The sequence below is a fragment of the Puma concolor genome, chromosome D1, assembly GCF_028749965.1.
Source record: "Puma concolor isolate L17-30 chromosome D1, mPumCon1.1.hap2, whole genome shotgun sequence".
In the NCBI taxonomy this organism is placed as follows: Eukaryota; Metazoa; Chordata; class Mammalia; order Carnivora; family Felidae; genus Puma; species Puma concolor.
This window is the reverse complement of record NC_141676.1, coordinates 113100926-113112752: the sequence shown is the minus strand read 5'-3', so window position 1 is coordinate 113112752 and position 11827 is coordinate 113100926. Positions and strand designations below refer to the sequence as shown.

Below are 11827 nucleotides of genomic sequence, written 5' to 3'. Positions count from 1 at the left end.
TGCAAATACCTTTTCCCATGTGGTTGTTTGTGTCTTCATTTTATTGATGGTTTCCTTCACTGTGGAAAAGCTTTTTAGCCTGATATTGTCACAATTGTTTATTTTTGTTGCTCTTGCTGGAGGAGACCTAGCTAAGAAAATATTGTTAAGACCAATATGGAAGAGTTTACTGCCTACATTTTCCTTTAGATGAGTTTTTTTTTCTTTTCTTTTTTTTAACCTAGAAAAAGCTTTGAATGAGTTATCTATAAATAAATCACTATAGTCCAGATTTAAAAGTCCTTTTGGCCTCAGGCCATTCCTCATAACTAGTGAATGCCCATAAAATGTGAACATAGTACACGAAAGAAAGAAAGAAAGAAAGAAAGAAAGAAAGAAAGAAAGAAAGAAAGAAAGAAAAACATTTTTTAAAAGAGCAATGAAAAATGACTTTGTAAAGAGAAACCATACATTAAATTTAGAAATACTGTAGAAAGGTAAATATTACTGGTTTTTTTTTAATTATGTGATGAGCTGTTGAATTTCATGATGGAAATGGAGAAATAAGTATTTATCTTTAGAAATCTGAGTAAACCTCTTCTACTAAGTAACAGGTTGCTACTGCAGTGTAATATATAGAAAAAACTATTCTGAATACATTTAATCCTGTGTGTATGGACACACAAAGGAAATTCACAAAATGAAATCATTTGGTAAAATGATAGGATTATGGGACTTTCTCAGATTTTTCTCTCTAGTGCTTTTATAAGTAAGAGCCATACTTAATTTACAGAAACACCAACAGGTATTATGCATTCTAATTTTACCTGCAGGTGTTCATTCTTTCCTGCACGATCTCTGAGGGATAATGTCCTTCAGTAAATTTTCAACTACCTGCCTCTTTACATTGTACAAGAAGCTTTGTACTTTAGTATTGTTGTTAAATTACTCAGGGAGGGGGCACCTGGGTGGCTCAGTTGGTTAAGCCTCTGACTTTGGCTCAGGTCAAGATCTCGTGGTTCTTGAGTTCAAGCCCTGCACCAGGCTCTGTGCTGACAGCTCTCTCTCTTTCTCTATCTCTCAAAAGTAAATAAACACACACACACACACACAATTTTTTAAATTAAATTACTCAAGGAAAATAGTTCAGGAATTATTAATTAATTTATGCTAATTAAGAGCATAAAATATTTTAAAGATGCATAAACAGAAACAGAATGGAAATTAAAAGTAGCTTGAGGCCACCGAAATAACAAAAGGACAACTTAAAAATTATTAGCAACCGACCCAGAGGACGAGTAGTGAATACAGCTGCAGGGAAGAATTACATGTGCCCTGGGCAGGCTTGGACCTTGGGTAATACTTCACTGAGCACAGCTGTGCTCAGCTAATTTTGTTTGTTACCATTACAATATAGAAACCACTAAATTTAGAAAGGCCTGGAGACAAAGTCTATAAGATTTAGGATTTACAAAATAGTTTTTGAAGTGCTGGTATGTGAGAATTGTAGAAATTCTATCTCAACTTCCCAAGTTAAATTTACAGAAACATTATTACTTAGAGGCTACATTTGATAAAAACTAAAGATAATTTTTATTGTTCTTTTGGTGGTAGATAAGTCTCTTAAGTGTTTTTAGTTTCATTTATTTTTAGTTTTCATTAGAGGGTAGTCGACATACGATGTTACATTATTTCAGGTGCACAACACAGTGATTCAGCATCTCTATATGTTATGTTTTGCAAACCACAAGTGTAGCTCCCATCTATCAGCATGCATGCTATCACCATATCCTTGACTGTATTCTTTATGCTGCGCCTTTTATCCCCGTGACTTACTCAGGCCATACCCACATGCTTGTGCTTCCCTCTCCCCTTCACCCATTTTGCCCACCCCACACCCCCAGCCTCCTGGCAACCCTCAGTTTGTTCTGGGGATTTATAGGTCTGATTCTGGTTTTGTTTTTTTGCTTTTTAGTCATTGATTATCTCAAGCTTATTTGAGTAATTTTTAAACTAAAAGTTACAAGAATTAACTTGCAAATTCTTTAAACTTGAAGAGCAAATAGAAACAATTAACATATAATTGAGAGTCAAAGCTATCGGTGCACTTTTTATGTAAAAGAAATTGTACTGGGGCGCCTGGCTGCCTCATTCAGTGAAGCGTGCAAATCGTGATCTCAGGATTGGGAGTTCAAGCCCCATGTTGGGTGTACAGATTATGTAAAAATAATAATAAAAAAAAAAAGAAATTGTTGTACAGAATTTGTGTCATAAAATTAGACTGAATTCAATTTCTCAATGTCATCACAATCTGATAACAATCTGACTTTTACACAACTGAGGTGACTACTTTTCTTACAATAAGTAGGTGGACAAGTCCCCATAGAAAATGACATCTTTCTGACACCAGTTAGCAGTGGTGTCATCATCAGCTGATCCTCATACCTAAATATTATCAGACATAAGATTGGTGTAGTCAATTATAAAATAATATTAATTATCATACAAATTGTAGTTGGCTCACATACAATAAACCCATATTAAGAGATGTATTTCCAAGTGATTATTTTATTTAAGGTCGTCAGGAATCTATATTGTTCAAACCAGACATGCCAATGCAGACATTTGTGGAAACGAATTAGCATCTGCCTTAGACATATAATACAATTTTATGGTATTAAAGAACTCTGTAGTCTTAAGCACAGCTTTAGCTTTAAGTTGCAGTAGACCCAGATTTCTGTGTGTGGGGGGGGGGGGTGGATGGGTTTATTCTGGCAGTTTGAAGAGGTGTCATTTTTTAATATATATATGTATTCTTTTAATGTTTTATTTATTTATTTTTGAGAGAGAGAGAGTGGGGAAGGGGCAGAGAGAAAGAGGGAGACCAGAGGATCTGAAGCTGGCTCTGTGCTGACAGCAGTGAGCCTGATGTGGGGTTCGAACTCATGAATCATGAGATCATGACCTGAGCTGAAGTCAGATGCCCACCTGACTGAGCCACCCAGGCGCCCCTCAACAGGTGTCATTGAGAGCCTCCTATTAGTGAAGAGTCTAGATTAGGTTCCTTGATGTCCACAAAAGATTAACAGTCAAGCCGTCAGCTTTTCTGCTTTCTAATATAATGGACTCACCATCAACCAACAGCTCAGAACTTGCTGCCATCATGGGCGGACTTGATGGCAATCACAATCAATTGGTGTACAATTCTCATTTTTTAAAACTCTGATACTATATTTCACGGAGAATTTCTCAAGAGTGTGCTATCAAACAGGTCTGATCTTTGGACTGAGGCCAAATGAAACAGGGCAGTTCCGTATTTAATATGTATTATCTTGGCATCCTGCAAACATGCCAACCACAACTTGGTTACAATTAAAAGATGCTATAACTTAATATACTATTAGATCTGTTAATAACACCTGCATTAGGCATGTTGTGGAGGATATTTTCTATTAAATCACTGCCTTCCCTAAATGAATTCCCATGTTTGCAACATCTTGTTTAAGAATTTAACATTAGAAAAAGCTTTCCCTCCAGCCATGAAGTGTTATGCTTTGTCCCCAGTGGATGTAAGAAACTGTAACTGGCCATGTTTCCCTTTTTGTTTTGATGGTCAATAAGCGTACAGATAGATGTTTTACTTCCATTAATAGTCAATTGATTAGTACAAGAAATCCAATCAGGAAGAGGTCAACCACATCAAGATAAAAGAATCAAGGAAAGAGGCACAGAAGATTCTGGATTTGAGCCAGGTCTTGGCATATGGAATGTGTTTGGATATTAGGTATAAAGGATTCAATATAATTCTGCCCTAGTTGGAATAGACTAAACTGTATGAACAAAAAGATCCAAACTTTTAAGGATCAGTAAAAGAGAAGTCATAACTCTACATGGGTTTTCGAGTCATTGGGGAAGGGGTTTTCCTCTACTTGGTCTTTGGGGACCCAGGATCTTTTCATCTTGATGTAGAAGCATCTTGTAACACATCCCTGTCATCAGCCTATAGCTGGAAGGGAAGAAGTGCAAAATGCACCTGAGCTGTGAAGTGGGTCAAGCCTGCAAGTGACTCACATCGTTCCACTCAGGACTTACTCACTCAGTCACCAGTAACCAAGTGAGCCCAGAAATGTAGTGCACCTTGGTTCCAGGAAGAAGACGATCTGAGGTATTGGTGGAGTCGGCCACAAATATTAAAAATAATGAACTAAACCTAAAACACAAATAGTCTTGGACATAGTACAAAGCATTATTTTTCTATTAGATGGTGACTAAAATTTCTTGTCAATTTCTTAACCATTACAAGTTTCTCTGTTTCCATTTATGCAAGAGCCTCAGCTATATTCTCAAAGGTTTCAAAATCTATTGAAGATCCTATATTGATGGGACACCATTCTACACTAAGGAACATATTTTAGCTGTGATTTTATATATATATATGTTCTAGGGAGGGCATAGAAGAAAGGCAATGAAAAAACTCTTACTTACATAATAGAGTAAAATAATTGACTTATTTCTACGGCGCCTTTGGTAATGTGTACCCTTCAAATGACTTTGACAGGTTGTAGTTATAAATGGATTCTCAACTTCCTTAATTTTAATAATTTTAAATGATCATCCAGTGGTTAAAACAGAATGGAAAGTTTAGTTTCCTAAGTTAAAACATATGACAGTCACTGGAAGCCTAATATATGTATACTGTAATAGAATGTGATGTACAGGTACTCTGGTTAGGAAAGAACTGGTGGGTGCTTTCCTAGAGACCTCTGTACTGTACAGATATGTGCATTTTGGCTGTACAGTATTACCAGAATATCAGTGTGGTCCCCTAGAGAAGAATCCTTGTATTTAACATCAACACCACTTTCTTCATAATATCATATTATGAGGTTTCATAACTCAGTGGAAATATCTGTAGGAAGCAGAGAGCAAAAATTATGTAAAAATGGGGAATGATTGAAAAATTCACACTCAGACAGACCGTAATTCAGTCCTGAACTAGAGAAGATACTACATTATCATGTAAATTACCTTGACACATTACTTTCAAAAAGGCAGATTGTCCTCACTTTCTACCACTTGATAGGCAGTTGCTATAATCCACAAAATAAGAAACTGAATCTTTGCCTTCCCCTACTCTCTGTAATCCTTATTACTCAGTTTTATATAGATATTTATTTTAGCCAAATTCTCCATGATAATTTATTCATTAATCTCTGGAATATCCAAAACAAGGGAATATTTTCCCCCTTATTTTGAAAATGAGGTTGACATTATCTTTAGCCTCATAGCATGAGCTCTCAGTCCCCTGAGCCACATTTTTAAAATTCATTTTTCATGCCAGATCATGGCAAGCTTTATGACCATGAGTAGAGCCTATTTACTTAACAAAAGGTAAAAAATTTTTAAAAATGTAAGTGGGAATTCTGCTTTTACCTGAGATACTTTAGCAGTTACCTTTTTAAAAAAAATTTTTTTTAACGTTTATTTATTTTTGAGACAGAGAGAGACAGAGAATGAATGGGGGATGGTCAGAGAGAGGGAGACACAGAATCTGAAACAGGCTCCAGGCTCTGAGCTGTCAGCACAGAGCCCGACGCAGGGCTCGAACTCGCTGACGGTGAGATCATGACCTGAGCCGAAGTCGGCCGCTTAACCAACTGAGCCACCCAGGCGCCCCCTTTTTTTTTAATTTTTTTTTTAACGTTTATTTATTTTTGAGACAGAGAGAGACAGAGCATGAACAGGGGAGGGGCAGAGAGAGAGGGAGACACAGAATCTGAAACAGGCTCCAGGCTCTGAGCTGTCAGCACAGAGCCCGATGCGGGGCTGGAACTCACTGACCGCGAGATCATGACCTGAGCCGAAGTCGGCCGCTTAACCAACTGAGCCACCCAGGCGCCCCCTCTTTTTAAAATTTTTTTAAACATTTATTTATTTTTGAGACTGAGAGAGACAGAGTTAAATTTTTTACATTTATTCATTTTTGAGAGACAGAGCCAGAGCGTGAGTCGGGGAGGGGCAGAGAGAGGAGTCCAGAATCTGAAGCAGGCTTCAGGCTGTCAGCACAGAGCCTGACATGGGGCACGAACCCACAAACTGTGAGATCATGACCTGAGCTGAAGTTGGACGCTCAACAGACTGAGCCACCCAGGCACCCCTAGCAGTTACCTTCTTAAACAACTCTTCATTACATATCCTTAAAGAACTTGAACTAAAACTAACCTTCCCTCTCAAAGCAAGATTCTGCCCAAAAGAGACTCTCTTTAATTCATCCAATTACATATGTTTCTGAATTCCTAAAAAAGACATCATTGTGAATAGGTTTCTTTTCTTGGAAATGAGGAATAGTCATCCTGGGAGAAAGAAACACAAATGCCCATGATAGTATATTTTTCCTACTTACAGGTCATTTTGGTAAGACTGACAATAAAAAGTGGATATAAAATTGAGTCAGACTGACTAAAACATTCAAATGCGTCATTTTTCTCCTGAAAAAACAGAGATGGATCATTGCTTAAGTGTGTGCTCAAGTCAAAACCAAAGTTATGTTCTATGGTTCACCTCAGATGTATACCCCGTATGTGAACAAAATAAGTGTAGCGTTGAAACACTGTAAGGGTGGTAGTACCTGTGAAACCAATGTACACGATTCGCTGTCATCACACAAGTGTATAGGGTGTGTGTGTAGCACTGACTAAGGGACAAACCAGTTGAGTTTTGTCAAGATTGCAATGGTGTAGTTACTTAAATGGGTGTGATTGAACCAGTGGTGTAATTCACTCATGACCAAGCCAGTATGAGACTCCATGAGGAAGCTCCAAACACATAGAGCCAGACGTACAAACTCTCTGCCTCCTCAGTTATGATGCTTTGCAAAAAGCACATTTCAACAAATTTGGTTAGTTGGTTGGATGGATGGATAGATGGATGGATGGATGGATGGATGGATGGATGGATGGATGGATGGACGGATAGATGGATGGACAGGTGGATGCTGCAAATGGACGTTTATGGCAGGTTAAGAAGATTTCAAAGATTCTGAAGCCAATATAAATAACAACAAAAAGTTATTGCTGAGCCATGATATCTCAGGAAGAAAAAAATGCAGCAACTATTCAGTCCATGGCAGATCAGCGATCACCTAACACATGCAAACATGGTTTTTAAGGCACATGATGCAATGCAAATATTAACCTTCAGTATCATTGTTCTTTTAGAAAAGTATGGAAGATGTCACAGGTTGTGATATGACAGAATGTCATTATTCATAAAGATGTTTACATAGAATCTTCAGAAATAACATTTGTCTCTTTGAGGGATTATCAATTTTACAACATGTAGGCAAGTCTGTCTCTCTCTCCATCTGTCTCCGTTTATGTGTGTGTATTATGTATATAAATATAAAATATATATTATTATATATAAATTGTAAGTATTTTATATATATATATCTCATATATATATATAAAATCTTTTGGATACTCTTCACTGCAGTGAGAGAGCAATTCATTGAAAAAAAACTTGAATAGCAGAGAGTTAAAAAGACCACATGCCTAAAACGGAATTGATTATTTTCTTACCAAATTCTTTGCATATCTGGGGTCCTAATAAAGCCCCTTTTTAGTTTTGGTGGTAGTGGCTATGTTTTGAACTAACACCTCTTACAAGGAGCTAATCTGAAGGAGACCAGCGTTTACTGTTGGCATGGGTTCTGATGGCAGGAGAGGGAATATGTACGTGCCTTTCCATTCCATTGGTCCTTTGGCAGCTCATTCCTTTGAGCTACCAGGTTATTGAAATGGAAAAGATTTGTGTTTGCTGAAGCTCCTAGAGCAGAATTCTTGTCAATTTCAATCAGCTGCCTACTTAGGAGTTCTGAACCAGCAAGGGGACACAAGGTGAGAAGTTACACATGGGTGAGCTTACATCATAGGTATGTCGTCGAGCTCCATATTTGAGCCATTAACAGTGCGCAGCTCTTATTCTTAAACAGGTGATCTCTCTTTCTCTCCCCACTTTCCTCCCTCCCTCCCTCCTTCTATCTCTGTCTCTTCCTGTCTTACTTTTTCTTTTTCAAATTTTTATTTAAATTCCAGTTAGTTAGCATACAGTGTAATGTTAGTTTCGGGTGTAGAATCTAGTGATTCGTCCTTTACATACACCACCCAGCGCTCATCACAGAATGAGTACTTCTTTTTGAGTCATTTTTAGGTAAGTTGGTGAATGACAGTTCAATGGTATTGATTTCTAGAACAGGCAAGCTGAACCTCTTCAGGCATCAGTACCTGATCTCGGAACTCAATTATTAAACTGTAAGTTTAGAAAGTGCTACCAAGAGTTCAGTTTTAACCCAAAGGGCAGAGAGGACTAAATAGAATTCTTCATTTTCCCTGTCACTCATCATGACTGCTGGAGAGAACTGTGATCAGCATGAGGAATTACCAGAACGATTAGGTAACTCCCATGAGCCACATGGGATTAGTTCTCCCATGAGCCACAGCGTTTTGGGAGTTTAGGATTCCTGATCTGTGGTGCAGATACCTCTCAGCAAACCAGCAATTCTCTCTGGTGCATATGTATGCTCCTAAATTTTGTAAATATTAGCAAAGTTCATTAGAGAATTCTGAGCAGGCAGAAATGAGTGTATAATTATGAACTATTTAGTGCAAGGGCTGCATTTATATAGTTCTCAAGACTTGCCATAGTGGGCAGCAGGCACATAACAGGCACTCCGGACAGAGTTTATTTTTCAAATAAGCTTATTCTGAAAACAGATGCAGAGGCCCTCATCACTCAGCTCATTTCATTTTAAGATCGCTCATGAGCAGTATTAACTATTGTACTTTATTCGTTAATGTGTTGCAAAAAATAGTCACTTGCCATCTGTGAAAAGAACCTCTTCTGATTTTCTACATCAAAGGTGCAGAATTGTGTTGATGTACTACATTTTCCCTCCAGCCTAGTTGTTTTTTTAATTTTTTTTAATGTTTATTTATTTTTGACAGAGAGAGAGAGAGAGAGAGAGAGAGAGAGAGAGAGCATGAGGGGAGGAAGGACAGAGTGAGAGGGAGACACAGAATCTGAAACAGGCTCCAGGCTCTGAGCTGTCAGCACAGAGCCAAACTTGGGGCTTGAACTCACAGACAGCTAGATCATGACCTGAGCCGAAGTCAGACACTCAACAGACTGAGCCACCCAGGTGTCCCCAGACTAGTTGTAATTAAAGGTGTATGTTATGGGTATGTGTGTATGTATATATGTATGTATATGTATACACATACACATACATATATAATTACATACACACACACACACACACACACACACACACACACTATATATATATATAATTTTAGAGAAAGAAAGAGCAGGGGAGAGACAGAGAGAGAGAATCCCAAGCAGGCTCCATGCTCAGCATGAAGCCTGTTGAAGGAGGCAATCTCACGAACCCTGAGATCATGACTTGAGCCGAAATCAAGAGCGGGCGCTCAACCGACTGAGCCACCCAGGAGCCCCAAGGCATTCATATTTCGAACTAGCATAGCACATGTCTTGGTTCCCCCACTGTCAAGTAGCTATTCACATCTCTGAGAGCATGCAGAAAAGGTGGATAGAGAAATCTCCAATCTGTATACTGCAGGAATGTGCAACATTACAGACTCGGGTTGTAGAGCTCTTGGCAGCTCCTTGGGAATATCGTCCTAATCCCTGTAGGGATATCAGGAATAAACTATATTTGGGGATTACCTGGATAGAAGCTATCCAGTGATCCAGTGCTCACCAGCCAAAGTTTCAAATAGAAAGAGATGCTGGTTTCCAGAGGTCAAGAGTGGGAATGGGTCAGTCTGACTTGGAGAACACATTTTTACAGGCAGTACTGCCTGTTTTGGGTCCTTACTGTTGAGATCAGACACTTGTTCCCAGAATTGGGGCCCACTCCCTAATTTTCCTCCAGCCCATTACACTGTGATTTGGGCCCTGTGTTTATAGGCTTTTTGCATCTAGGTAATGCCTTTGCTAATTGAGGTTCACTGTGAAATAACCTTTTTTAGGGACAGATCACTACAAAAGGTGGAATGGTTTTAAAAAGGGAGAAAATTCCATTTCTTCTGTGAATGGTTTAGACTTATTTCTGAGCAGCATTAATGACCAGGAATGCCCCTTCCTCCTCCTGTTTTCTGCCTGAATTTTCATTTCCCTTTCTTTTTTCTCTTCCATTTTCACAAATAGGCAGGGGAAATCAACAGATTCAAGGACTCTTGTAGTTTAATTTCTAGTCTCAGCATAACATCCGGGAACATGTGTTCTGTTGTTTACAAAAATAATCTATAAACCTTGACTCAAACAGGCACATTAAGGAATATTCTATAATTGGATTTCTTTCATTGATTCTACAAATATTTGTTAATGGTGCAAAGTGCTGCAGACAGATCCCTGCAGAAAGCCCACCCTAGTGGGGTTTACAACCAAACAGAAAATAAAAACTTAATTAAACAAGTAATTGCACAAACTCCTTGTGCAATTATTGATCCTGACCTTTATATTTTTCTCTCTTCTGCCTGGAATATTCTGCCTCAGCAATTTCCACAGGGGGCTAAATCCCAGCTTCCCAATCATCGGTATTGGATGTGAAGAGTTTACATGGCCCAGGACCCACTGCCGCTAACATGTCAGGGAGCTCATGGTCTTGAGCTCAAAGACTGCTTTCTGTCTATGGAAGAACCAGCTGTCATCTTCCCAGATTCAAAATAAAGCTTACTCTTTCCTAATTTTACATATATATTTTTATTTTGTTAATTTTTTAATGTTTATTTATTTTTGAGAGAGACAGAGACAGAATGCGAGTGGGTTAGGGGCAGAAAGAGAGGGAGACACAGAATCTGAAGCAGGCTCCAGGCTCTGAGCCATCATCACAGAGCCCAGTGCAGGGCTCAAACTCACGGACCATGAGATCATGACCTGAACCGAAGTCGGTTGCTCAACCAACTGAGCCACCCAGGTGCCCCTCTCTCTCCTCATTTTAAAAGTAAAAATGTCGATTCTAGTGAACTTGGTATACACTTGAAATTACAAAAGAATACGTAAAAAAATTTCCTCTACTTATTTCTCAAAGATGACTTGTCTTGATGTCTTGGCACATAATCTTCTGCTGTCTTTCCTAATTTGAAATCACACTGTGTATTTAGTTGTGAAATCTTCCAACACTGGGACATTAGGCAATTTCCAATTTCCCTCTTCTACTGTATTATTGAGTTGAGACACCTGTCTGTAGTAGCCTTTTCATATCACTCCCCGAAGGTACCTGGTATAAAAGTTAAGACTTTTCATAGATATTTATGTCTTGTGTTTCTTGTAGATTTATATGAATTTGTGTTTACATCAGCAGTAAATACAAGTTTCTGTCTCTTCATGCCTTTGCTAGTATTGACTCTTATTTCTTTAAAATCTTCTCTAATTTCAAATATTAAAATGATATCAATTAATTTGTTTTTCCTTATGGTTGTATTTAAATTTAGCTATAGCTGTGTACGGTATGTGTGTTTTATTAAGGTAACCTAACTATACTACATGTCCATTAAATTATGCACATGAAAATGTAGGAATTTAAGTAAATACTTAAAAATTTAAACTTTTCAACCGAATTTACATGCTTAAGGTATTTTTATAATGAAATCATACTACCACCAAACATATTGTAATCACACAGATTTGTCACTTCTGTAAATCAACTTAATTAAATGGATATTTTAAATGATTTTTCACTTGAACATTAAAACTTTTAGAGCTATAACAGCTCAGTTTTAGTGACCCCAGAATTCAATGCCAAGAAAAAAACAACTGGACGCTG

The 11827-nt window shown here is 38.0% G+C and overlaps 1 protein-coding gene across 12 annotated transcripts in view; it reads left to right on the top strand.

Moving 5' to 3' along the window:
• The window catches only part of GRIA4 (glutamate ionotropic receptor AMPA type subunit 4), a 399366-nt gene that overhangs the window by 114058 nt on the left and 273481 nt on the right, over positions 1 to 11827 (top strand). The window lies entirely within an intron of this gene.